Source organism: Mercenaria mercenaria, chromosome 17 (genome assembly GCF_021730395.1).
Source record: "Mercenaria mercenaria strain notata chromosome 17, MADL_Memer_1, whole genome shotgun sequence".
In the NCBI taxonomy this organism is placed as follows: Eukaryota; Metazoa; Mollusca; class Bivalvia; order Venerida; family Veneridae; genus Mercenaria; species Mercenaria mercenaria.
Genome location: NC_069377.1, coordinates 11,057,892 through 11,083,834, shown reverse-complemented (window position 1 = coordinate 11,083,834; position 25,943 = coordinate 11,057,892). Strand labels below are relative to the sequence as shown.

At 35.6% G+C, this 25,943-nt stretch overlaps 1 long non-coding RNA gene across 6 annotated transcripts; it reads left to right on the top strand.

The window, feature by feature from the left end:
- The first annotated feature begins 9,176 nt into the window (after positions 1–9,176).
- On the top strand, positions 9,177–24,886 carry LOC123537272 (uncharacterized). 6 transcript variants are annotated; one of them, XR_008368203.1, is made up of 8 exons: positions 9,177–10,544; positions 10,822–10,887; positions 11,601–11,663; positions 11,905–12,134; positions 12,416–12,509; positions 12,939–13,123; positions 14,278–14,408; positions 19,891–24,886. It is a non-coding gene; the product is annotated as an uncharacterized LOC123537272 (long non-coding RNA). The 6 variants fall into 6 exon arrangements; XR_008368201.1 differs by having other exon boundaries at positions 11,601–12,134; XR_008368200.1 differs by having other exon boundaries at positions 10,822–12,134.
- The last annotated feature ends 1,057 nt before the right edge of the window (positions 24,887–25,943 follow it).

The following is a 25,943-nucleotide window of genomic DNA, read 5'->3' as shown; positions in this document are numbered from 1 at the left end:
ATTAAGCTTTTAGCTGATAATAAGCTACTTCAGGTCAGTGTCATGCACGTGCATCTTACACAGAGCAGACGACTTAATCTATGAGTGGCTGTAGTTATCATTCGCCTATGTGGGGTCGAAACCTCGCTTGGGGCGTACATTCTTTCATACGAGGAAGCTCACCATCTGGCGTGCGGAAGATTGGTTTTTTAACTCGACTATTCATAGAATAGTAGAGCTATTGGACTCGCCCATGCGTCGGCATCCGCGTCCGCGTCCCGATTTGGTTATGTTTTTGTATGTAAGCTGGTATCTCAGCAACCAATTGTGGGAATGGATTGAAACTTCACACACTTTTTCACTGTGATAAACTGACTTACATTTCACAGGTTCCATAACTCTATTTTGCTTTTTTACGAAATTATGCCCCTTTTTCGACTTAGAATTTTTTGGTTCAGGTTTTGTATGTAAGCTGGTATCTCAGTACTCACTAATTGGAATGGATTGAAACTTCACACACTTGTTCACTGTCATGATCTGACATGCACAAAGCAGGTCCCATAACTTTATTTTGCTTTTTAGCTCATCTGATTTTTTGAAAAAAATGACGAGTTATTGTCATCACTTGATCGGCGTCGGCGTTGCCTGCTTAAGTTTTATGTTTAGGTCAGCTTTTCTCTTAGCTAAACTATCAAAGCTATTGCTTTGAAAATTGCAACACTTGTTCACCGTCATAAGCTGATCCTGTACAGCAAGAAACATAACTCCATCCTGCTTTTTGCAAGATTTATGGCCCCTTTTGTACTTAGAAAACATCAGATTTCTTGGTTATGTTTTATGTTTAGGTCAACTTTTCTCCTAAACTATCAAAGCTATTGCTTTTAAACTGCAACACTTGTTCACCATCATAAGCTGACCCTGTACATCAAGAAACATAACTCCATCCTGCTTTTTGCAAAAATTATTGCCCCTTTTGGACTTAGAAAATCAGTTTTCTTGGTTAAGTTTTATGTTTAGGTCAGATTTTCTCCTAAACTATCAAAGCTATTGCTTTAAAACTTGCAACACTTGTTCTCCATCATACGCTGACCCTGTACAGCAAGAAACATAACTCCATCCTGCTTTTTTCAAGAATTATTGCCCCTTTTGGACTTAGAAAATCAGTTTTCTTGATTGAGTAATATGTTTAAGTCAGCTTTTCTCATAAACTATCAAAGCTATTGCTTTAAAACTTGCAGCAGTTGTTCACCATCAAAAGCTGACTATGTACATCAAGAAACATAACTCATCCTGCTTTTTGCAAGAATTATGGCCCTTTTTGGACTTAGAAAATCATGGGTAGGACAATTTTTCTATTATACAAAAGAAAAATCAGATGAGCGTCAGCACCCGCAAGGCGGTGCTCTTGTTTACAAAATTATGCCCCTTTTGCAACATAGAAATTTTTGGTTAAGTTTTTGTATGTAAGATGGTATCTCAGTTTCCACTAATGGGAAAGGATTGAAACTTCACACACTTGTTCACTGACATGATATGACATGCAGTGCAAAGGGTCAATAACTCAACTTCGCTTTTTACAAAATTATGCCCCTTTTTCAACTTAGGAGTTTTGGGTTAAATTCTTATATGTAAGCTGGTATCTCAGTACCCACTTATGGGAATGGATTGAAACTTCACACACTTGTCCACTGTCATGAGCTGATAAGCACTATGCAGGTTCCATAACCCTATTTTGCTTTTTTACTAAATTATGCTCCATTTTCGACTTTCGTATTCATTCAATCGACAAGGCTGTTGAATAGTCGAGCGTTGCTGTCCTCCGACAGCTCTTGTTCTACACGTGATCACTTATACCAGAATAATGCACGAGTGTCACATGAGGTCTTCCTCCATCAAAAAAAAGCTTGAAAGGTCGCCGTATGACCAAAATTGTGTCGGTATGGCTATAAACCCTAGAGAAAAGTTTCAGTTTCACTGGTAATTTCCACATTCTCAGCATGCTAATTATTTGCAAGACAAACTGTTGAAATATGCAGTTTTTTAGATACCATGAAGAGCTGTTAAATGACATCTGGCAGTTGTTTGTGAAAAGTCGGGACAAGTGTAAAAATTACTTAAAATATTATTTTTTTGTGGACTAATGCAACATACTCACTCTTGTATCAGTCGTCGCAAGTCATTTAAAATGACGTAATTTTGTAATTTTGTAATTTTGTAAAAATCTTTATAGCACTTTCTGAATGTTTTAACATTATCAGATCAAAGGAAAATATGAACTAAGTCTTTTCCTAAATGGAAGGGGAAATATTAATCCAAAAAATCTTCGTAGGTCTTGGATAGCTGTCACAGTGTTACTTCTTGTACAAGTTAATGAGTGTGATGAAATCGATCGCTTTTGAAAACAGCCGTCTGTAGAAGTCTGTCATGCGCATACAATTCTCTTTCGTAAGACTGAAAAGGTTTAAATCCCTCTGTACTAAATTATATGGGAAAAAAGCTAGTCAAATCGATAACATTTTATGTAGACAAGCAACTGAAAAACACAATACTTCAAAATAATGCATATCAAGTAGTAAAAATATTGTTAATTTGTAACAGTCGTAATATTTCGTACATAGTAATTTATTTAATAAATATAAAGTACTTAATTTCCTGTTCGATTATTCCTGTTCGATTTTCAGTATGTGAAATATTCCGTGCTGACTGAAATTTAAGTAAGCTAAAAAAATATATATATAACAACACATCCTTTCATTTCGTATCAAACTCCGTCAGTTTATCATTCCACTGACCTACGTACAACTTTGAATTGTGATTGTCCGTGCACAAACACTTGGGATCACTTACATCCCCGCCGTCTTGTATAACTGTCCCGAACTTCTTTTTTCCACTACTGTCTACTTTTATGACTGTATCCGACTCAAATCCACTTACTAAAACATTACCGTCAGAATCTACACAAACTCCTTGTGCTTCCTTGAGATCCCGGTCCGTTAGAGTGGCAAGAATTTTACCAGCGTTGTCTATAGTTAACAACCCTGAATGTTCATCAGTGATATAAAGTTTGGTTCCGTTGGCACTGGCAGTAATATGACAGAACACAGACGCGGAAGTACTTCCTGTATACAGAATTTCCCGCTTCTCACCGTTGTTTTTGTACTTCATTACTGAAGAGTCATCCACTATGTATAAATGGTCACCATGGCACGTGATTCCGTTACAGGTATGAGTCAATGTCACAGATCTAGACAATTTCAATTTTCCTTTAACGCTTACAAAATGCAGCCTGTTTCCGCCGCAAACAACAACTTTCTGTTCATTTTTACCCAGGTAACACACGTCAGACGGCTGGTCAGGAAGGTCAATGAAGCTTACTTCATTATTAGAGCTAAGTTTTTTCAGTCGTTTATTTGTAAAATCTGATAGTACTAGACAACCATCTGCCAAAATACAACATCCAGTTATATCACATATTCTGCTATCTCCAACCACTTTAACATTATATTCCTTTGTCCTTTTAAAGGTCTTCACAGATGAAATGTTTCCGACGGGTACACCTGATTTTGTGACTGACGCAGAATTGTTAATTTCACTTTCGTTCTGTTTGATATCCAGAAAACCGGAAGTCTTAGGCTGAACAACAACTTTAGTTGAGGAAACATTGTGCCCCATGCTTCTTTAAAATGTCTAATAACTTGATTACAACATACTTCCTCTTTAAATATTGATATTTCAAGTGACTAACACAAGCATGTCTGATTTATCTTACATTGGAATAAAGAGCTTCATCACGTTATGAATAATTTAAACATAGTGTAATCAGAACATTGATTGAAAAACGTCCATTCCGATCAGCCATTTTGAAATACTATCAGTATTGAACTGTTCTTTTATTTATTCTATTGACGAATATAATCAAGCTAATCACTTTTTACGGATCGATCTTACATGTAAATCAAACAAATGCGCATGTTTCCGCTTTAACTAAAGATATACATAACAAATCATTTAACATAAACTTGATATTTTGCCAATGATTTTAAGATTGTCAAAAGCATATTTTAGAAAATTACAATACTAATAGTTAGCACCATTTATTGTCAAAATTACGTTGAAATTAAAAACAAAATCGAATTATGCAATTATAAAGTTGTATACATTTTACGCCCTCATCCAAGTGTTGTTTTTTCTTCTTCATTTTTTTTTGTTCTTGATTTTAGCTCGACTATACGAAGAATAGTCCGAGCTATTCTACTCACCCTGGTGTCGGTGTCGGCGTCACACCTTGGATAAAGTTTTACATGCAAGTACGTAAAGCTAACTTTTTTTTTTCATTTTCTAGATCAATTAGCAAATCACTGGGCCAAGTCCCATAACTCTGACATGCATTTTAATCAAATAATGCCCCCTTTTGAACTTTGTAAATCCTGGTTAAAGTTTTGTTTGCAAGTATATATAGTTAAAATTCAAAGGCATATAACTTTGAAACTTACTTTGTCTTTCTCTAGGTCAATAACCAACCTCACAGAATCAGGTCTCATAGCTCTAAAATGTTTATTTTGCAAATTATGCCCCCTTTTGGACTTAAAAATTCCTAATTAAAATTTCGCAAGTTACTATCTCAAAAAATCTTTTGCAGATATTGATTTAAAACTTCACATGTGTCTTCTTCGGGGTTAAATATAACTAGGTGATAGCATCAAGTCCCATAACTCTGACATTTATTCTGGCCAAAATATGCAATCCTTTTGGACTTGGAAAATCCTGACTAAAGTTTTGCATGCAGGATACTATCTCTAAATATAATGCAAATATTCAGTCGAAACTTCATACTTTTCTCGGGGTAATAGAATTAGGACATAATGTCAGGTCCCTTAACTTTGACATGTATTTTCCAAAATTATAACCCCTTTTGAACTTAAAAACTTCTGGTTAACATGCCCAAAGAAATTGGGGTAGGTAGGTTGGATCTTTTTATTATTATTATAATTATTATTATTATTAAGTGAGACTTTTCGGAAATTATTTTTGTGTCAAAAATGTACAAATAAGGGAGTTATGCTTAAGAACATCAGTAAGTTGATTTCTAACATCACTGACCATGTTTAAAGCATAAAAAGTGCAGTTTAGCAACTTTTTGTTACATGTTACAGGTATCACCATAGAGATACAACAACTTAGTCCAATGTCCAACTACTTGTCAAAGTCTATCAGCCATCGAGTTTAATCCTTATCAAACTGAAAACAACTGTTTCTGCCTTTGCGACCAGTGAAGATCATGATCAGCCTGCACATCCGTTCAGTCTGATAATGATCTGCACTGTTCGCTATTCAGTCAGTAACTTTTTCGTATGCTCCCCTTTAACAGTTAACGGTGCTGTCCAAATTGAAAGATGGACAAGTTCATTATAGAAATTTAGCAGGTTAGGGGTATTTCTCCAAAATGATGTAACATGAAAAGATGTAGATGTAATCTCGTATAACATGTTTGACGCGATCTTACACAGTTCACTCACCCTTTGTGAATTAATCAACTAGACTTTCCCGGGGCACTGTTTATGCTCAGTTCAGTTAGCAACTTAGCACGTGACTTTCATGACTACATTTTGTTATTGTTAGTGCTGGCGTAGGTTTTCAGAGAGGCGCGCACAAAAATGGTATGTGTTTTTTTTTCTTCCTCTGCTTTCTTTTCTATTTTCTTTCTATTTCTGTCGTTCTTTCTTTCTTAATCTCTTCAGTTTGGCTTATAAATGAATTATTTTGTGTTTCACAACCATTTTTTACCTGCGATTATCATTCAAATTGCTGCAAATGCAAGAAACTATTTCTAGTGCCTCTGTTTTCTTTGGACTGATAATAAGGAATAATACCAAAGAATATTCATAGCTTTTAATGTATTTTACTAGGACTGAAAAGTCAGTCTGTTTTGGAGATTTTTTTATCCGTTTAGGAACCGATGCCATGATTATGCCCGAACTGGATAGGTATGATGGAATTATCGTTTGTTATAGAAACAATAAAATTATGTTTTGTTAATGGGAGAATGTTTAAGTCTCATTGAATTGATCGTGCCAACATCATGGCATCCATGAAAAAATGTGTTCAGACTTCCGGTCTGCCATCAACTTAAAATCAAGTCTGATACTTTTCTGTTTCTCTTATACCTTTACACCATATGTTGTCAAGCCACGATAGGCAAGTAACACTAAATTAATTTATTTTAGGGTCAGCTATTAAGGTTACACTTATCCTGGAAATGAAAACGGTTAGGCCCGAAAATCTTGGTTGAAAATTAAGTTTTACACAGATTCTATCGTCCAAGTATCATAAAAGTGATGTTGCCACGAAAACAAATGTTTCAAAATTGCTTTTACAGCTTTTATATAGCTTTATCTGCAAGTAAGACATTTACTTTTAACAAAACATGTTTTAATTTTGCAGTTTTCAAAGTTGCCATGGTGACATAGATGGAAGACAATACATACAGAACATTGACAGATATGTTTTCAGATTTGGAGCATATAGGTTGTGTATGTTTTCCTTTTCCTTTTTGTCTAAAATGTCTAAAGGCAACACAACGATATATGTTTGTTTCAGTTTTATACATATCTTTCTGTATTTTATACACTTAACACGATGACCACGGAAATGTATATACAGCTACATCTACATATATAATGATTGTCGACGTTAAGTAACTTCTCTGTAATATTGTTCATGGATCGCCTCCTACATCTACATCTACATAATGATAGACATGTATTGTCGACGTTCAGTAACTTCTCTGTAATATAGTTCATGAATCGCCTCCATTGATTTTGATTCGTTTGTCTCATACAAGTGAAGTTGCCGTGGAAATTGTTTTTTATGCTTTGACAGTTTTAATGAAAAGCTAATCAAAATCATGTTTTTTTATTCCTTGCATTTTAGCTTGTGTCTTATTGGCAACGATCAAAACATGATGTAATGGCACATACAGATCTAGTCTCAATCTGTGAGTCTAGTTTACTCCCCTGACGGTCCGTCCACAGATATCAGACTGAAATGAAGTGAAAGTGATAATTACACCACGAGTTGGACAGACGGACATGTTTTTAGATTTGGAGCATATCGGGTGTGTATGTTTTCTTTTCCCGTTTTTGTCATGAATATATAAAGGTAACACTAGTATTAACATTTGTTTGTGCTCTTACACTAGCCTGAATGCATTTTAGTTCGAATTTTCGAAGAAAATGGAGAGCTATTAAACTCACCTGGGCATCGGCGTCACACTTTGGTTAAAATTTCATGTCCAAGGTCATATCTTAGTAACCATTGCATGTTTTGGGCTGAAACTTTACACAACGCTTTCCAGACATCAAACCTACTAAAATAATTATGCTAGATAACTCTTGGTAGATTTTTATACACATTATGGTCCTTTTTCTGTCTATTAACTATCAGGCTGTATCTCACTAACAACTTCATATCGGATTGAACCTTCACACAATGCTTCCGTATCATCAAAATTACTGTACTGTATAAGTTGGACAACTCTTGGTCGAATTTAATACAACGTATGCCATTTTGTATTTAGAAAATTGGTTTAAAGTCTGTATGCAAGTAACCCAAGCTGTATCTAAGTAACATCTATATGTATTGGGTTGGAACTTCACACAATGCTTCTCAGTCACCAAGCCTAGCGCAATAACCATGTTAGATTACTCTTGCTTGAACTAAATTCAAAGTATCACCCTTTTTCAACTTAGAAAATTCGGTTAAGTTTTGCATGCATTTATCAAGCGGTATTTCAGTAACAACTACATTTATTTGACTGAAACTTCACAAAATGCTAGAGTTAGATAACTCTCGGTTGAATTGAACTTAAGTTATGGCCCATTTTCGACTTAAAAAGTTTCGCGTATCTAGCTGTATATCGGTAACAATTGAAACTGCAACTTCTAAACAAAGTTAAAAAACTCTTGGGTGAAATTAATTCAAATTATGTTCATTATTTCACTGCTAGTTGTTGCCATAGTAAAATTTTAATTTGTAATAAATTATAATGAAATGACTCAGTGATGTAAGTCTTGGCAAGTTATAAGCTCTTGTTCGACTTAAGTTGTCGACTAGTCGAGCACGCTGTCTTATGGACAGCTCTTGTGTATACTCAATTTGATCACCATGAAAACGTAAATCTTCATCTGCTAGATGGATAATCGAGGTTCAGAAGCTTGGCTGTAATATTGTTCATGGATCGCCTTCACTGATTTTGAGTCATTTGTCTCATGCAGGTGATCATGTTTTGTAAAATTATTTTATTGGCTAGTGACATTTACGTTAAACAAAATCATGTTTTCTTTTTTCATGCATTTTATGTTGTGTTTTAGTGCCAAAGATGAATAACAAACACTAGGATCACGGACGAAGGTGTTGTCAGATCTGGAACATAAGTGTTTCATATTTTCTTTGTCTGGAATTTCTAAGGTACCACTAGAATTAATATTAGTTTCTGTTCTTACACATGCCTTCCTGTGTCTTAAACACTCAACATGGTTACCATGGAAACACATTTTCATCTAGGCCATTGCCTAGATGAAAATGTATGTTTCCATGGTAACCAGTGGACGAACGACGTTCAGATGTACAATGTTTAGAGATAGACCCTAACATTTTCATTGATAGAAATACGTTAAATAAAGTATAGAAATTGATTTCCAAGTCCTTGAAATTAACAAAAATGATTTCACAAATGTCCAGTGTATGATAATTTTGCTAATATCAATAACAGAAATTTTAAGATTTAATTCAAAGTTGTGATCCGCAAAGAATGTCAACTCTTGCCTTGGGCTAGTACTTTAAAGCAGATATATCTATTAGTTTACTTCCCTTGCAATTACACAATAGAGTAGAAAACGAAAACGGTTTAAGACACAATATTATACATTTTTGCACGACAAAATCGTTTAGGATTTATTAATATGTGTTTGATTTACCCCTGAACCACTGGTTCCTATGATTTTGTCAACTTACTTATGGTAAAAATTAACTTTTAACAAGCCGATAATAAAATGAAATACCAGTAAGTATTTTATAGTGCAGATAATACAGTTTTGCTTGTATCGAAGTGTCACAATAGAAGCACTTTTGTATACAGAACACCTGGTAGGATTAGTAAAGGTGCAATTATATTGATCTCTTTTTCCTATGCCTACAATGTTACACAGCAGATTTTGGAACGTAAAAGGTGTGTATGTTTACGTTTCCTTTCATGAGGCAACACTATGATTTGTTTGTGTTCTGTGTTGTTGTTTTTTGCATATACTTTTCTGTTTCAATACATCCAACAGGGTGGCCATGGAAACGTACATCTACATCTAGGCAATGATATAAATGGATGACCGACCCTCAGATCTACAAAGTTATACACCAGATTTGGAGCATATAGGGTGTGTATGTTTACTTATTCCTTTCCTGTGTAAACACTAATATATGTTTCTTCCTGTTTTACACATGCCTTTCTGTATCTATACACTCAACCTCAGCAGGGTTACCACGGAAGCGTACCTCTACATCTAGGCAATGGTATAATGGATGACCGACGTTCAGATGTACAGAGTTATACAGCAGATTTTGGATCATATAGTGTGTGTATGTACTTGTGGCAACACTTTGATATGTTTGTTTCTCTTTTTACGCATGACTCTCTGCATCTATACACTCAACAGGGTTACCATGGAAACATACATCTACATCTAGGCAATGGTAGAAATGGATGATCGGCGTTCAGATGTACAAAGTTGTAAAGCAGATTTTGGAGCATATAGGATGTGTATGTTTACTAGTTCTTTCTTGTGGCAACTCTTTGATACATTTATTTCTCATTTTACACATGCCTTTTTTCCTGTATCTATACACTCAACAGGGTTACCATGGAAACATCTAGGCAATGGTATCAATGGATGATCGGCGTCCAGATATACAAAGTTATACAACAGAACTAGGAGCATATAGGGTGTGTATGTTTACTAGTTCTTTCTTTTGGCAACTCTTTGATACATTTGTTTCTCATTTTACATATGCCTGTCTGTATCTTTACACTCAACAGGGTTACCATGGAAACGTACCTCTACATCTAGGCAATGGTATACATGGATGACCAGCGTTCAGATGTACAAAGCCATACAGCAGATTTTGGAACAAATCGGGTGTGTATGTTTACAAGTTCTTTTTTGTTGCAATACTTTGATATATTTGTTTCTATTCTTCCACATGCATTTCTGAATCTATACACTCAACAGGGTTACCATGGAAACTTTCATCTACATCTGGGCAATGGTATAAATGTATGACTGACGTTCAGATGTACACATACAGTAGAACAAGGAGCATATAGGGTGTGTATATTGACTTTTTCTATCTTTTGGCAACACTTTGGTGCATTTGTTTCTCTTTCTAAATATGCCTTTCTGTATCTACACATTCAACAGGGTTACCATGGAAACGTACCTCATCTAAGCAATGGTATAAATTGATGACCGGCGTTCAGATGTACAAAGTCATACAGCAGATTCCGAACAAATAGGGTGTGTATGTTTACAATACTTTTTGTTGCAATAATTTGATATACTAGTATTTGTTTCCATTTTTCCACATGCCTTTCTGTATCTATACACTCAACAGTGTTACCATGGAAACTAATATCTACATCTAAGCAATGATATAAACGGATGACCGACCTCCAGATGTACAAAGTAATACAGCTGATTTTGGAGCATATATGGTGAGTATGTTGACTTTTTCTTTCTTTTGGCAACGTTTCTCTTTTTAAACATGCTTTTCTGTATCTTTACTCTAAAACAGGATTACCATGGAAACGTACCTCAACATCTGAGCAATGGTCATACTGCAGATTTAGGAGCGCATAGGGTGTGTATGTTTACTAGTTCTTTTTTGTAGCAACACATTGATATATTTGTTTTTATTTTTCCACATGTCTTTCACTCAACAGGGTTACCATGGATACTTACATCTACATTTGAGCAATGGTATTAATGGATGACAGACGTCCAAGTATACAAACAGCTATGACAGAAATTCTGCAACCGATCACGTGATAAACGCTTTGCTTTAAATAGTCTTAAGCGTTTCGAAGACCTGTAAATGAATTCAGGCAAAACTTGAAATTAAACAAAACTCTGGATAATATAGATTTGTTATTGAGAATCCAATCTACCTTGTATGTTTTTGTTTCGTAAAACTTTGTGTTCGGTGTTTGCTGTTTTGTCAGGGATTTGGTTACGGTGAGTGGCTAATTGGTGGTGTTGTGACTGTGTTTGTTGTGTTCTGAGTTTGTGGCGGTGTTTCAGTATTTGTGATGGTGTTTGTGGTGTCTTCAATGTGGTCTGTTCGGTTGTATACGTCATGGTTTGTGTTGTTTTGTCGGGGTTTTAGTTGGTGCGAATTGTTTGTTGCATTGGGTTGTTTGTCTTTCGTTCCATTACAAGGTGTTTTTCTTTTTGTAATTAGCAGTGTATTCTTACTATATTTATTTATGTAAACAGTTATTAGAATAAGTTGGATATTGGGGTATGTTTTAATTATTTTACTTGTACAAATGTCTTTTTTAAAATCACTTTTAGATAGCTGGAAAGATATACCATGAAATATGCAGACGACAGACATAAGGTGAAGACGACATCTGGGTAAGCGCGCGCAATTGTTCATTTTATTTCTGCTTTTTATTCGTTTAGCTTTGTATTGCTGCTCTTTTTTACTAGAAAGTTGGGGGTAGATCCACTTGGAAAATAAAGACGCAGACGGCTTGAAGAATAAAGACGCGGACGGATGTAGAGATACAGACCAAATAAATGCGTTTCTCCTTATTATGAACAGGTGTGTATATTGCTACTTATATTACCCTACTTTGCATGTATTTCTCTGCAGATTTTTCCAAAATGGTGGCTGATGTTGACTACGTGCACGTGTGAATGTAGCATGTTATAGATAAAACAATGGTTAAGTAGATGGTGCAACTGTGGTACTTGATCCTGACTACAAGCGTATGCACGGATGTGATGTTGTTACGGACGGTGCAGCTATGGTGGCTGATGTTGACCATACAAGTGCAAGGATTTCACAATGGTTTAGTGAACGGTTTTCTCGGGCGCAATGAGGTATGTAATTTTTCTGTACAGTAAGTTTATTTCTTTGGCTAGATTTGTATCATGCGTGCAGTTTTCAACCAAGGTATGCATATTCATTTTCATTTTAATAAGTTTTCTACAAAATTATTTCTGGTTATCATGTAAGCCTACATTGTTTTATTCCTTTTTATTGTAAATTATTAAATGATGACTACCAGTACTTAGTCAGCAGTACATAACTTAAACATTTTATATAGCAAATGTCGATTTTTCTCCTGGTGTTATTCAAGAGTTTTGAAATGTCCATACAGTTTCTGGCTTTGGTGGAAGTAAAACCCCAGGTATCGGACGAGAAACTCACAGCCCCGGACTATCCACCGAGCAGCAGTTTCCTGGACCATACACGTAAGGACTTGCTTATAATTTACATCTCACTTTGAATACAAATCAAAAATTCAGTTTAGTTACACTATGAAGTGTCAAAGATTTTCATGATTGGAGTAATTTTACGCCAAGAAAACTTTATTGGGCTCAATGCAGCGGTTTGGTCTAAATAAGGCAGGTGTTTGCTACCAGATCAGCCTAAGGTGTGATTCGAATCCGTGATCATCGGTGTGTGAGTCTGAGATGCGATTTCTCAAACCGTAATATTTTAATACGAAATTTTACTCAAAAGTTTGTCATTAAAATATAAACAGGAATAGAAGTATCTTGTCATTTTTACAGAAACTTTAAGAAAAAAACTCAGTTTTCCATGCGTGAATTTGGTGTAAGTAAATATTGGTGAGAAACCCAGGAAAAAATGTGGCTATTATATATAAATTGTATTAGCAGGAAGAAAAAGTACAGCTGGTACCATAAAGAGGTACACTGGTACTCTATCGATGCCAGTCACCAGAGACACGCCAGTACCCAATTGATGCCGGTCACCAGAGACGCACTAGTACCCAACCGATGCCGGTCATATGAGGTGCGCCGGACTCCTTATGTCAACATAGTAATCAACTGTTTTCAACAAGGTAGGCTACTAAATTACTAAACAATTGCCATTTACGCGGCGCGAGGTCGAGCAAGAACTTGTATTGCATGCACTTATGGTTTATAACTTAGCTGTGTGCTTGTTTGAGAATTAAATTCTTCTGGTTAAGTATCTTGCGTCGAAATATGACAAGTGCATCAGAACATTGTGTACTCAAGTCCTACAATTCAAATGGTAAACATTATCATTTTGAAGCAGACATGTGCATTTTTAGCTCCACTATTCGGAAAATAGGGGTGCTATTCTACCCCATTCCCCCCGCGACCTTTCGGCAACCTTTGTTTTTCTTTGTTACTATTGCTCATATCTTTTTGTAACTTCACATTAACATTGTTCAGCATGTAAACAAAGTATGTGCAGGTGCTGGGTCCATTATAACCAAGGTCAAGGTCACCAAGGTGTTATACTTAGATTATTTTAAGGTTAAAGTTTTTGGGCAACAAGTTTTTAGCACAAGGCATAGTTTGGCGCCAATACTAGTAGTTCATACTTTTAATATGACCGAAACATTGCGAAATGGTACTTATTTCATGCTACACTTTACTCGGACTTTATCACAGACTCCATGTTTTAAACCCTAGACCTTACTTTAAAACCAAAGTATTAAATCAATATAGTATTCGAATGAAACTTTAAAGTGTTTTAGTTTTTGCATCCGCTAGTACATGTAGAATTTGAATTCTAAATTACTGCGAATTTCTAAATGATCATTGTAAAACGCTGCGTTTAATTAACTCGTGTGGAAAAAGACAGTACTTATAATGCAGCTCTCTGATTGGTCAGTTAGAATACTAGTAAGTCATTCCAAAGTAAGCATTCCATTAAATTCCCTGATTATTGCTCATGTCATTAAGTTTAAATATTGAACACCAACCTTCAGCAAAACCTTCAAGAGAAAGAATTCAACGACCACGAGAGAGGCTCGAACACAGCAGGCGTGTATAAATCTCTCGAACTCAAAGACCGTAACAACATATATATTATACTCGAAAGTTATCTGGAGAATTACTGTGAAAAGACACGTCTGACAATCGATTGCCAATCATTAAGCAATACCTAGAATAATTTCATTGCATTTCATGGATTTTGCTGGTTATTTTAGCTTCAGGTTTATAAAGTATGAATTAATTTCAGGTTTAAAAAGGCAAGAAAACAGTGTTTGACATTATTGGAAGACTTGGAAAACAATCCGTTACAGAAAACAAATGTCATCATGCCGTCCTGTGCTTGTTATATCTGACAGCTGACAGTCTGATGCATGCCAGGTAATATCTTTAATATTAACTCTATCTGTAAGCGATTTATTATACGCTCGAAGGGACGTATCGTACAGTTATTGACTTATGTTGAGGTCAATATGTGTTTAAACAGGTCAGTAAAAACACATATTGGCCGAAATTAATTGTTATATTATATGCCCTTCTCAAATGCATTCATTTGAATGGCCAATATTTCATACATATAAGAAAAAGTGATATCACAGGAGTCATTTTCACTTTTGCAGGTCAATATCGGTTTTTGCGGACCCGCGCGTGCACTCATTTCGACCAATCAAATGAGCGCATTTGAGAAGGGTATAATATTATGTTATATCCTTGGTGTCCGTCTGTCCGTCCGTTAGCAATTTCGTGTCCGCTCTGAAACTCTTGAACCCCTTGAAGGATTTCAAAGAAACGATACAAATGTTCGCCACATCGAGACGACGTGCAGAGCGCATGTTCTGGATGGTTCTCTTTAAGGTCAAGGTGACACTTAGAGGTCAATAGTCATATGAGTGTGTTTCGTGTCCGCTCTGTAACTCTTGAACTGCTTGAAGGATTATAAAGAAACTTGGCACAAATGTTCGCCACATAATGACGACGTGCAGAGCGCATGTTCTGGAGGTCTCGCTTCAAGATTAAGGTCACACTTAGGAGTCAAGGTATGCAAATGAGCGCATTAGAGAAGGGTATATAATATTATGTTATATCTTCGGTGTCCATCTGTCCGTCCGTTAGTAATTTCATGTCCGCTCTGTAACTCTTGAACCCCTTGGAGGATTTCAAAGAAACTTGACACAAACGTTCACCACATCGACATGATGTGCAGAGTGCGTGTTCAGAATGGCTAGCTACAAGGCCAAGGGCACACTTAGGGGTCAAATGCCATACTTTTAGGCGTATATTGCTCTGCATTGCGGTGTTCTTGTTATTAAAAAAAATCTATGAGATTTATTCTGCAGTAGTATGTTTTAAGTACGACTATACAAATTATGTAGAGAGCTATCCTACTCATCATTGCGTTGGCGTCCGCATCTGTGGCCATTCTAGATTCTTTGCTAAACTTTTTAGCTCTACTATTCGGAGAATAGGGGGAGGGGGACTATTCTACCCGCTTCAGCGTCGGTGTCGGCGTCGGTGTCGGTTCGGCGTCGGCGTGAGCTTTCTTGGTTAAAGTTTTTCGGCAACCTTTGTTTTTTCTGTCATACCTTTGTTACTATTGCGTATATCTTACTGTAAGTTCACATAAACATTGTTCAGTATACAAACAAAGTATGTGCAGGGGCTGGGTTCATTATACCCAAGGTCAACGTCACCAAGGTGTTATACTTGGGTTATTTTTAAGGTTAAAGTTTTTCAGCAGCCATTGTTTTTCTGTCATATCTTTGTTACTATTGTTTGTATCTTACTGTAAGTTCACATAAACATTGTCCAGCATACAAACAAAGTGTGTGCAGGGGCTGGGTCCATTATACTTTAGGTCAAGGTCACAAAGTTGTTATACTTGGAACTATTTTCATTTTAAATTTTTTTTGAAAGCTTTGTCTATAGACATATCTTTGGTACTTTAAAACATAATGACTTGAAATTAAAAAGTATTTCTTTATAATCATCATCTGCATGTGTGGTAACAATCCCCATAACATTACCGTATTTTTGACAAAATTATGCCCCTTTTTAGCTCACCTGTCACATAGTGACAAGGTAAGCTTTTGTGATCACCCTTCGTCCGTCGTCAGTCCGTCCGTGCGTCCGTCAACAATTTCTTGTCTGCACGATAGAGGTTTCATTTATGATTTTATTTTAACCAAACTTGCACACAACTTGTATCACCATAAGATCTCGGTTCCTTTCTTGAACTGGCCAGATCCCGTTATGGGTTCTAGAGTTATGGCCCCGGAAAGGGCCAAAATTAGCTATTTTGACCTTGTCTGCACAATAGCAGCTTTATTTAGGATTTGATTTTTACCAAACTGGCACACAACTTGTATCACCATAAGGTCTTGGTTCCTTTCTTGAACTGGTCAGATTCCTTTATGGGTTCCAGAGTAATGGCCCCTGAAAAGGCCAGAATTAGCTATATTGACCTTGTCTGCACAATAGCAGCTTCATTTATGATTTGATTTTAACCAAACTTGCATACAACTTGTATCACCATAAGATCTTGGTTCCTTTCTTGAACTGGCCAGATTCCATTATGGGTTCCAGAGTTATGGCCCCTGAAAGGGCCAGAATTAGCTATTTTGACCTTGTCTGCACAATAGCAGCTTCATTTATGATTTGAATTTAATCAAACTTGCACAAAACTTGTATCACCATAAGATCTTGATTCCTTAGTTGAACCGGCCAGATCCCATAATGGGTTCCAGAGTTATGGCCCCCCCTGAAAGGGCCAAAATTAGCTATTTTGACCTTGTATGCACAATAGCAGCTTCATTTATGATTTGATTTTAACCAAGCTTGCATACAACTTGTATCACCACAAGATCTTGGTTCCTTTCTTGAACTGGCCAGATTTCATCATGGGTTCCAGAGTTATGGCCCCTTAAAGGTCCAGAATTGGCTATTTTGGCTTTTGCAGCCATATAAGAGACTTCATTTATGGTTTTATTTGATACAAACTTCCAAAATAACTTCAACAACAATAATTCTTGGATTCCATGACAAATCAGATCCAAGCTTAGGTTCAGAGTTATTTTATATCTGATTACCTCCCCTGATTGTAATCAAAATGGATTTATATCAGTAAATACTTATAGGACTTATTTGAAATTTCATTATTGTCATTAGTTGGACTGAGCGATTCAGGGTAGATAACTATGGACTGATTTTATGTCAAATTACCTCCCTTTATTTCAAATCAAAATGGGTATATCTCCGTAACTAATGAAGATACTGATCTGAAATTTCATTTATGTCAACAGATTTATTTGGCAGATACTTCTTTTGTTCACTTACAATAATTTTTTTTAAATTACTTCCCTTTTACGTTACTATAAATAGCTTATTTTTAGTAACTTTTTTATTATTGGCCGTAGGGAAAAACTGAGATCACTTTTCTGTGGTACAGCATGGATGGCACCTCCAGTTTTTAGGTGTATTTTGACATATCTGTACCTTGTAAGAATTTTTTTTTCTTTTTGGTTAAATTTCTTCCCTTTGTTGTTACTGTCCTTTGGACTTAGATATTTTTTCTGAGGACCTTCTTGTCCTCAAGTGCAATGATAACAGGTGAGCGATATAGGGCCATCATGGTCCTCTTGTATAATTAATGTTTTTGGCAATCTTCGCTTTCTGGATATAACTTTAGTACAATATGAGATAAAGACTTGAAACTTAAGTGAATCTTTATCATCATCATCTGCATGTGTGGTAACAATTCTCATAACTCTGATTTGTATTTTGACCAAATTATGTCCCTTTCATGCTTAAATATTTTGACAAACTTCGTTTCCCGAGCATAACTTTGGTACTATATAAGATAATGACTTGAACCTTAAAATATATCTTTACCATCATCATATGCATGTGTGGTAACAATCCCAATAACTCTAATTTGTGTTCTTGACAGAATCATGCACCTTGGTGTATCTTCGGCGTCACACCTTGGTTAAGTTTTTCATACCCCGTCCACATTTTGACAAAACCTTTTGAGATAAAGCTTTGAAACTTTCAACACTTGTGTATCATCACCATGTCCAGTTTTAGGCAAAAGTACACAACTCCATCAAGGATTGTGGCAGAATTATGGCCCCTTTTAACTTACAAATCTTGGTTAAGTTGTTTGTACCAGTTCATATTTTGTATAAACTGTTTGACATATGGCTTTGAAACTTTTCTAACAGTCTCTATCTGTAGGCAAGAGTATATAGTTCTGTCATGAACTGGGTAGCTCATACTTACTGGGAAGCATTTGTTTCGGATATGTTTCAAACGTCTTGGGTCTGTTTTCCTAATATTCAATATTTTGGTTAAGGGGTTTGTATTGTCAGAATTTTAATGTACGCTTATTAGTTTTTAGCTCGACTATTCGAAGAATAGGGGAGCTATCTTACTCGCCCCGGCGTCGGCGTGAGCGTTAGCGTGAGCGTGAGCGGCACACAAATGTTAAAGTTTGCGTACCACCCCAAATATTTTCAAAGACCATTGAGATATTGCTTTCGTATTTTGCATACTTGTTTACCATCATGGCCCCACTCTGTAAAAAGGAGGAGGCAACTCTATCAAGCACTTTGACTGAACTATGGCTCCTTTTCGACTTAGAATAAATGTTAAAGTTTGCGTACCTCCCCAAATATTTTCAAAGACCATTGAGATATTGCTTTCATATTTTGCATACTTGTTAACCATCATGACCCCAGTCTGTAAAAAGGAGGAGGCAACTCTATCAAGCATTTTGACTGAATTATGGCCCCTTTTCGACTTTGAATAAATGTAAAAGTTTGCGTACCACCCCAATTATTTTCAAAGTCCATTGAGATATTGCTTTCATATTTTGCATACTTGTTAACCATCATGGCCCCACTCTGTGAAAAGGAGGAGGCAACTCTATCAAGCATTTTGACTGAATTATGGCCCCTTTTCGACTTAGAATAAATGTTAAAGTTTGCGTACCACCCCGAATATTTTCGAAGTCCATTGAGATATTGCTTTCATATTTTGCATATTTGCTTACCATCATGAACCCAGTCTGTAAAAAGGAGGAGGCAGCTCTATCAAGCATTTTGACTGAATTATGGCCCCTTTTCGACTTAGAATATGCTTATTGTTTTGTTAAAGTTTTACTCATTGCTTATATTATATACTATCAAGCACTGAGAATAGTCGAGCGCGCTGTCCACTGACAGCTCTTGTTATGTTTTAGTTTTGCTCCTTTCACAATATATATGTTACAACTGCATCTGCACCTTGTATATATCGATTCAAATGAAATTTGGTATACATTATCAACATGAAGCGAGTAGGTGCATAATTATGATCGATATTTTAATGTATGATTTTTATTTTCGTGAGTTATGTCCCGTTTGCTTTGGTTCAAATTTTGTTTAGGTCCACCTTTTCTATAAAACTATAACAGCTATAGCTTTGAAATTTTGCACACTTGTTAATCATCATTAGGTGACTACATAGGCCAAGAAACAATAACGTTGATAAACATTTAGTCAGAATTATGGCCCATTTGGTACTTATTTTTTTTTTCTTGATTAAAAGTTTTGTTCAGGCCCACTTTTTCCCAGTGCTGTATTTTGTAGCCCAGACTATTTTAACATGATTTCCTGTAAATGTTGTAAGAAGGTCGGCAAAGACACATGCAGTAAAAATTATTTCCTGTTGCTAATATTCTGCCTTTTGTTTAATATTTCCATTTCCCGGTTTTTGTTGTTGTTGTTTTTTTCGCCTGCCATGTAAGGGTTCACTGATTATTCTGCAAAGAAAAGAAACTAGATTTAGTTTTATCTGATTTTATTATTTCTTGCCTCATTTTCAGATTGATTTCATACGCAGATGTTAGAAATATCTGCAGAAGGAAGTAATAACTATGATGAATCCAAGACAGACCTGGCACAAGCATATAAGAACAATTTAACACCACCAAAGTCGCCATGACACAGTTTTAGTTAAACAAATTAGACATAAGCTAATATATATATAATTATAACCCCATGTACAATGTATATAGGGCTATATTGGAGTCACGCATGTCTGCCGGTCCATTCGTCCGTCCGTCCATTATGTCCCCCAGGAAGATTTTCATAAAACTGGCCTGATACACGTCAATACGATTTGCAGGGCACACAGCCCAAATCACGTGGTCCACAGTCAAGAATTCTTTTGGAGGTCAATGGCCAAAAAGTTAAAAGCTTGGAAGATATTTAGCTCGACTATTCGAAGAATAAGGATGGTTATTGTACTTGCTCTGGCGTCGGCATGGCTGTCACCGTTGCCATTCAGGTTAAACTACTGCCCCTATAAACATCAAACTTCACATAAGGGTTAATCTTGGTAAGGGACGGACATCTGTTAGCTTAGGGTCAGGCAACCTAAAGGTCAAAGTCACTGGGGTCAAATATTGTAAAAGTGCAGGTTAAAGTTTTATGACAAGATATTATCAGCACACCTCGCGTAAGGATTGATCTTGGAGAGAGGCAGAATGTTTTTGGTTTCATGAGGGTCAGGTAGATGAAAGGTCAAGAAGGTCACCGGGGTCAGCTTTTGTAACAGTATTGGTTAATGTGTTATGGCACTCTTCTCATTTTGGCTTATAATGTTTCTTAGCACTGGTTTCCCTCATACCCCACATTTTTAAGCCCTACGCACTTTCTCTCCCCCAACCACATACCTACCTAATAATACTCCTCACACAAATTAATATCTCATATTTTCTTTGATTCCCGTATTCTCTCCCTCTCTTCCCCCCCCCCCCCCCCCCCCCCCCCGCCTTCACCTACCGCCCACCCAACTCCACTTTACCACCTCTCGCCCAATAAACATTTTTAGCTCGACTATACGAAGTATAAGGAGAGCTATCCTACTCGACCCGGCGTCGGCGTCTTTCCGCGTCCCCACCTTGGTTAAAGTTTTTTTACACTTTCTCTTTTTTTCAAATTGTCTCTGTAATTACTTAAAGGATTTGATTTAAACTTGAAATAGTTATTCCTCATCATCAACCACATCATCTGACATAAGGGTCATAACTCTTGCACCAATATTTCCCCCTTATCCCCCCTTTTCACTTAGATTTTCAGGCTAAAGTTTTGGTGCACTTTCACTCTATCACTGTTATTACTGAATGAATTTAATTCAAACTTAAATAGTTGTTCATCATCATCACCCACACCATGTGACACAAGTGCACAACTATGGCACCAATTTTTCATGAATTATTTCCCCTTTTTACTTAGAATTTCAGGTTAAAGTTTTGATGCACTTTCACTCTACCTCTGTTATTACTAAATGGATTTGTTTCAAACTTAAAATAGTTGTTCAGCATTATCACCCACACCATATGACACAAGGTGCATAACTCTGGCACCAATGTTTCATTAATTATGCCCGATTTTGCTTAGAATTTCAGGTTAATTTTGATGCATTTTCACTCTACCTCTGTTATTACTGAATGGATTTTATTCAAACTTAAAATAATTGTTAAACATCATCACCCACATCATATGACACAAGGTGCATAACTCTGGCACCAATGTTTCATGAATTATGCCCGATTTTGCTTAGAATTTAAGGTTAATTTTGATGCATTTTCACTATATCTCAGTTATTATGAAATGCATTTGATTCAAATTTGAAGTATTTGTTCCACATTATCACCCACATCATATGACACAAGATGCGTAACTCTTGACCCAGTATTTAATGAATAATGTCCCCTTTTTGCTTAGAATATACTTACATAGTGTTTTGATATACTTAATCTTTACCCCTCTTATTACTTTTTGACACAGACTCAAGCTATAATGCAATACGTTGTCGAGCGTTCTGTCTCCTGTGACAGTTCTTGTTCATACACTTAATTGCATTTTATTTCTTGTATCTTATATGTTTATATGATCTTTAGTATTCTTTATTTCGTCACTCACCTCCCCGCCCCCCTCCCCCACCCCCCCCCCCCCCCAACATAACAGTTATCAAAGCGGTGGCTGGGGGTTTTAATCACCTTCAGTGATAGCTCTAGTTGATCTTGTTAAAGTGTCCTAAATGTGTAACATTTGCTTGTTTGTATCCATTATTTACCATGTTTTTTTTCTAACTTTTATGATAAATATCTGGAGTTAGAACGAGGTGTTTTTTTCGGAACACTGATTCAGTCGGACTACTTTTAGACGCAACGTATATTTTTAGCGTCATAAATTATGCACCTTTATTTTAACTTTTTACTTTTGAAGAAAAAAATATTTTTCTTAACACAAAATGCACATAATATGACTTTGATAAATGAAATATCAGAGACAGTTAATATTTATAAAAATCCACACAGAATACTGACTTGGTTCATTATTCCAAAAGCATCTCAAAACTTCATAATATGTTTTTGTTTTTAAACTGAACCGATATAGTTTTCAAAAATTACGCCTGTATTTATGTACAAAAAAAACCCCAACACTTTCACAAATAATAACGAATAAATTTTGGGACGGGTGATAAACTCTGATATTTGTTTGTTACAGCGTAAGACCGAAATATCGAATCATTCTAGTTGCAACTCGCGAACATGTAAACTCTAGAGTTCATTCGGGAAAAACATTTCGATTTTACATATAAATTTTGTTTTATGCATTTAAATATTTGTGAAAAAAATTTGTACCATACTAGTATTTTACCAGTGTAACGTCACACGCAATACGAAACGTAACGTTTACTCTTATGGCAATATATATGTTTTAAAAAAGTTATATAGTTCTACGAGATTGATTTATTTACACTTTAAAAAATTAATTTCTAATGTTCTTGTTTTTTAAGTTAGAAACTATCCAATTGTTTGTAATTTATTTTTTGAGCTAAAATTGATGTTGCGTGCAAGTGAAAAATTGTTTTTGGATTTCCCACTGTCTGAAACTGGGTTTATCAAGGTATAATGTATCGTTACTTTGAAAGCTTGACATGAAATTTTATGCTGTAATAACTACGAAATGTAACAAATATTCTACCGTCATTTGTCAGGGTTCTCTAAGTGTAGCTTTTAAAAGTCATATTGGCCTTATTTCTTGTACACTGAATGTTACACTGTTTGGCATAACTTAACCGGCACTAAATCCGAGCACTAACATTAACCCTTGGGGCTAAAATGACTTTTAAAGCAACTTTGAGTTTTATAGGAACAATGTTTTAAACTTTAAGAGTGGTATATCTTTAAGAATGATGGGTAAAAAATGTGATGATCAGATGTTTAGAAGAATTATGGACAAACTTTTCGGTTTTCAGTCCGCACTTTTAAAGGATTACTGGAATATAACGTAAGACTATAACATGATAAACTCATTGTTTCAAATGGAGAGAAATCCAAATATGATTTTTCACTAATACAGAACTACACTTGAACGCGAACGGAAACTAAAAGTGTGTTTCAAAAATACAAAGATATATGGTAAAGCTTACAAAAAATACGCTAAAATATGCTAGAATACACGCCAAAAACATTAAAATATAAAACATATGTTAACAGGAAAGTTGTTTTAATACAATCTTATAGCTTGCTTCTCAATCCTTCTACATTGATATGTTTGTATGTAATGCATACATGTATTTGGAAATAAATATTGTTTAAACTAATGTAAAAAAAAACATATACCTCTCATAGACCTGTTTCACTTTTTCCCAACATATACATTGTGGCGTCATGACAAATAGCGTGACACTAAATAAAATAACATAAGATGAGATAAATTTATTTTAACCAGACAAGACAAAAACCAATACAACATAAGCTCTGATTGAAATTTTTAACCGACTGATGTGTACAATTTGGTTAAAATTCCATAAGTCATTTAAGGCTTTAAATTTTAATGTTAAAAACAAATGAAACAGTTGCTCAAATAGATGTTATGCATCATTACAGTTTTAAAAAAACAACACTACTTTTAATACTGCACATGAACCATAAAGGGAGGTAATAAAAAAAGAATTTAATATAACTTTCTACAATGTTCATCAATATTTAAAAAACAAATGACAAATATCAGAGAAAACAATTATTGGAAATAGGATTTAACAAGAAGATAATATATTTTATGTTCATAACGGAAAATGTGGCAACCAACTTTTAAACAAATGCATTATGAACCTTTAAGATTATTATTTAGAAAGCTTCAGAAGTAAAAAGGACTTGTAATACTGAATTATCATTTACTCTGGAACAACTTGGTGAAAGTTATCTCGATCTTATATTGAAACAAACAAATGTCCCCTTTCTATATCTTTTTTTTTTATTGCAGCGGATGTAGGTCACAAGCATCAATAGTTTGAGGAAAAATAGGCTAAAATATGTTGACATACCCAAATACATAAACTACTGAATAAAAGTCAAATTTCATTATCAGTATAACTGTTGTGAGATCTAGATTTTTTGTTTTATGATTACAAAAAGAGTTTCTTTTCACATTTGAATATTTACTATTTTGAAATAACAATCAAAATTCACTATCTATATACTGTAAGTGCTTTTAGATATTTTTGATTTTATAATCCAAAGAAAAGTACATTTTCACATTTAAAAAATTATCGTGTTTTTTGTGCTCTTATCTAACCATATCTGTCTTACAGATCTTTTATCTGTACATGTAAGTTTTTTTTTTACTTTGTATTATAGTAATGTATATTGTTCAAGCTTCTCAATGACAGTCAGAACTTTAAATATATTCGTAAGCTTAACGTATCATAGTTATAACACTATAATTGTACTTTATAGCAATGTCACTAGCGGTTATTTGTGCTATATATTCTGCTTGGAAATTGAATAAAACGCTATACAGTTGTGTTGATTATTTTCTTTACAATAAACTAAAATTGATTATTGATATTTTGGAAATCTAATCGACATTAAATGTTTCTCTCCGTTCATTGACACCATTGACAAAATACAGGGGACTTTACTCCTACCCACTTGTACTTTGTCACTCAAAAGTAAAGGCGAGCTTACTCAAATCGACTGATTCTTCCATCTAAAGTTACTTCCTCTTCCCTCCTAGACGCCATTTGCAAAATAAAGAACAAGTAACCTTGACAGACCTTTTTCCCATCCAAAGTTACTTCCCCACTTGACGCCATAACCAAAACCAAGGGAGATATTACTCTTACTGACTACTTTCTCCATCTAAAGTAATTCTTAAACCACTAACGCTCATCCAGAGTTACTTCCCCAAGCCCCCATCACGCCATTTACAATATAAAGGGGAGTTTACTAACCGACGACCTTTTCCATCCAGATTTACTTCCCCTAACGCCATTTGCAATATAAAGGGGAGGTCACTCTAACTGACCACTTTTCATCCAGAGTTACTTCCCCTAGCCCCCTTGACGCCATTTGCAATATAAAGGGGAGGTCACTCTAACAGACTACATTTTTTTCATCCAGAGTTACTTCCCCTAGCCCCCTTGACCATTTGCAATATAAAGGGTAGGTCACCCCAACCGATCACTTCATCAGAGTTAATTCCCCTAGACCCCTTGACGCCATTTGCAATATTAACGGTAGGTCACCCTAACCGACCCCGTTTTCTTCAGAGTTACTTCCCCTAACCCCCTTGACGCCATTTGCAATATTAAGGGGAGATCACTAACCGACCAGTTTTTTTTCATCCAGAGTTACTACCCCTAGCCCCCCTTGACGCCATTTGCAATATAAAGGGGAGGTCACTAACCGACCACTTTTTTTCATCCAGAGTTACTTCCCCTAGCCCCCTTGACGCCATTTGCAATATAAAGGGGAGGTCACTAACCGACCACTTTTTATTCATCCAGAGTTACTTCCCATAGCCCCTTTGACGCCATTTACTATATAAAGGGGAGGTCACACTAACCGACCACTTTTTA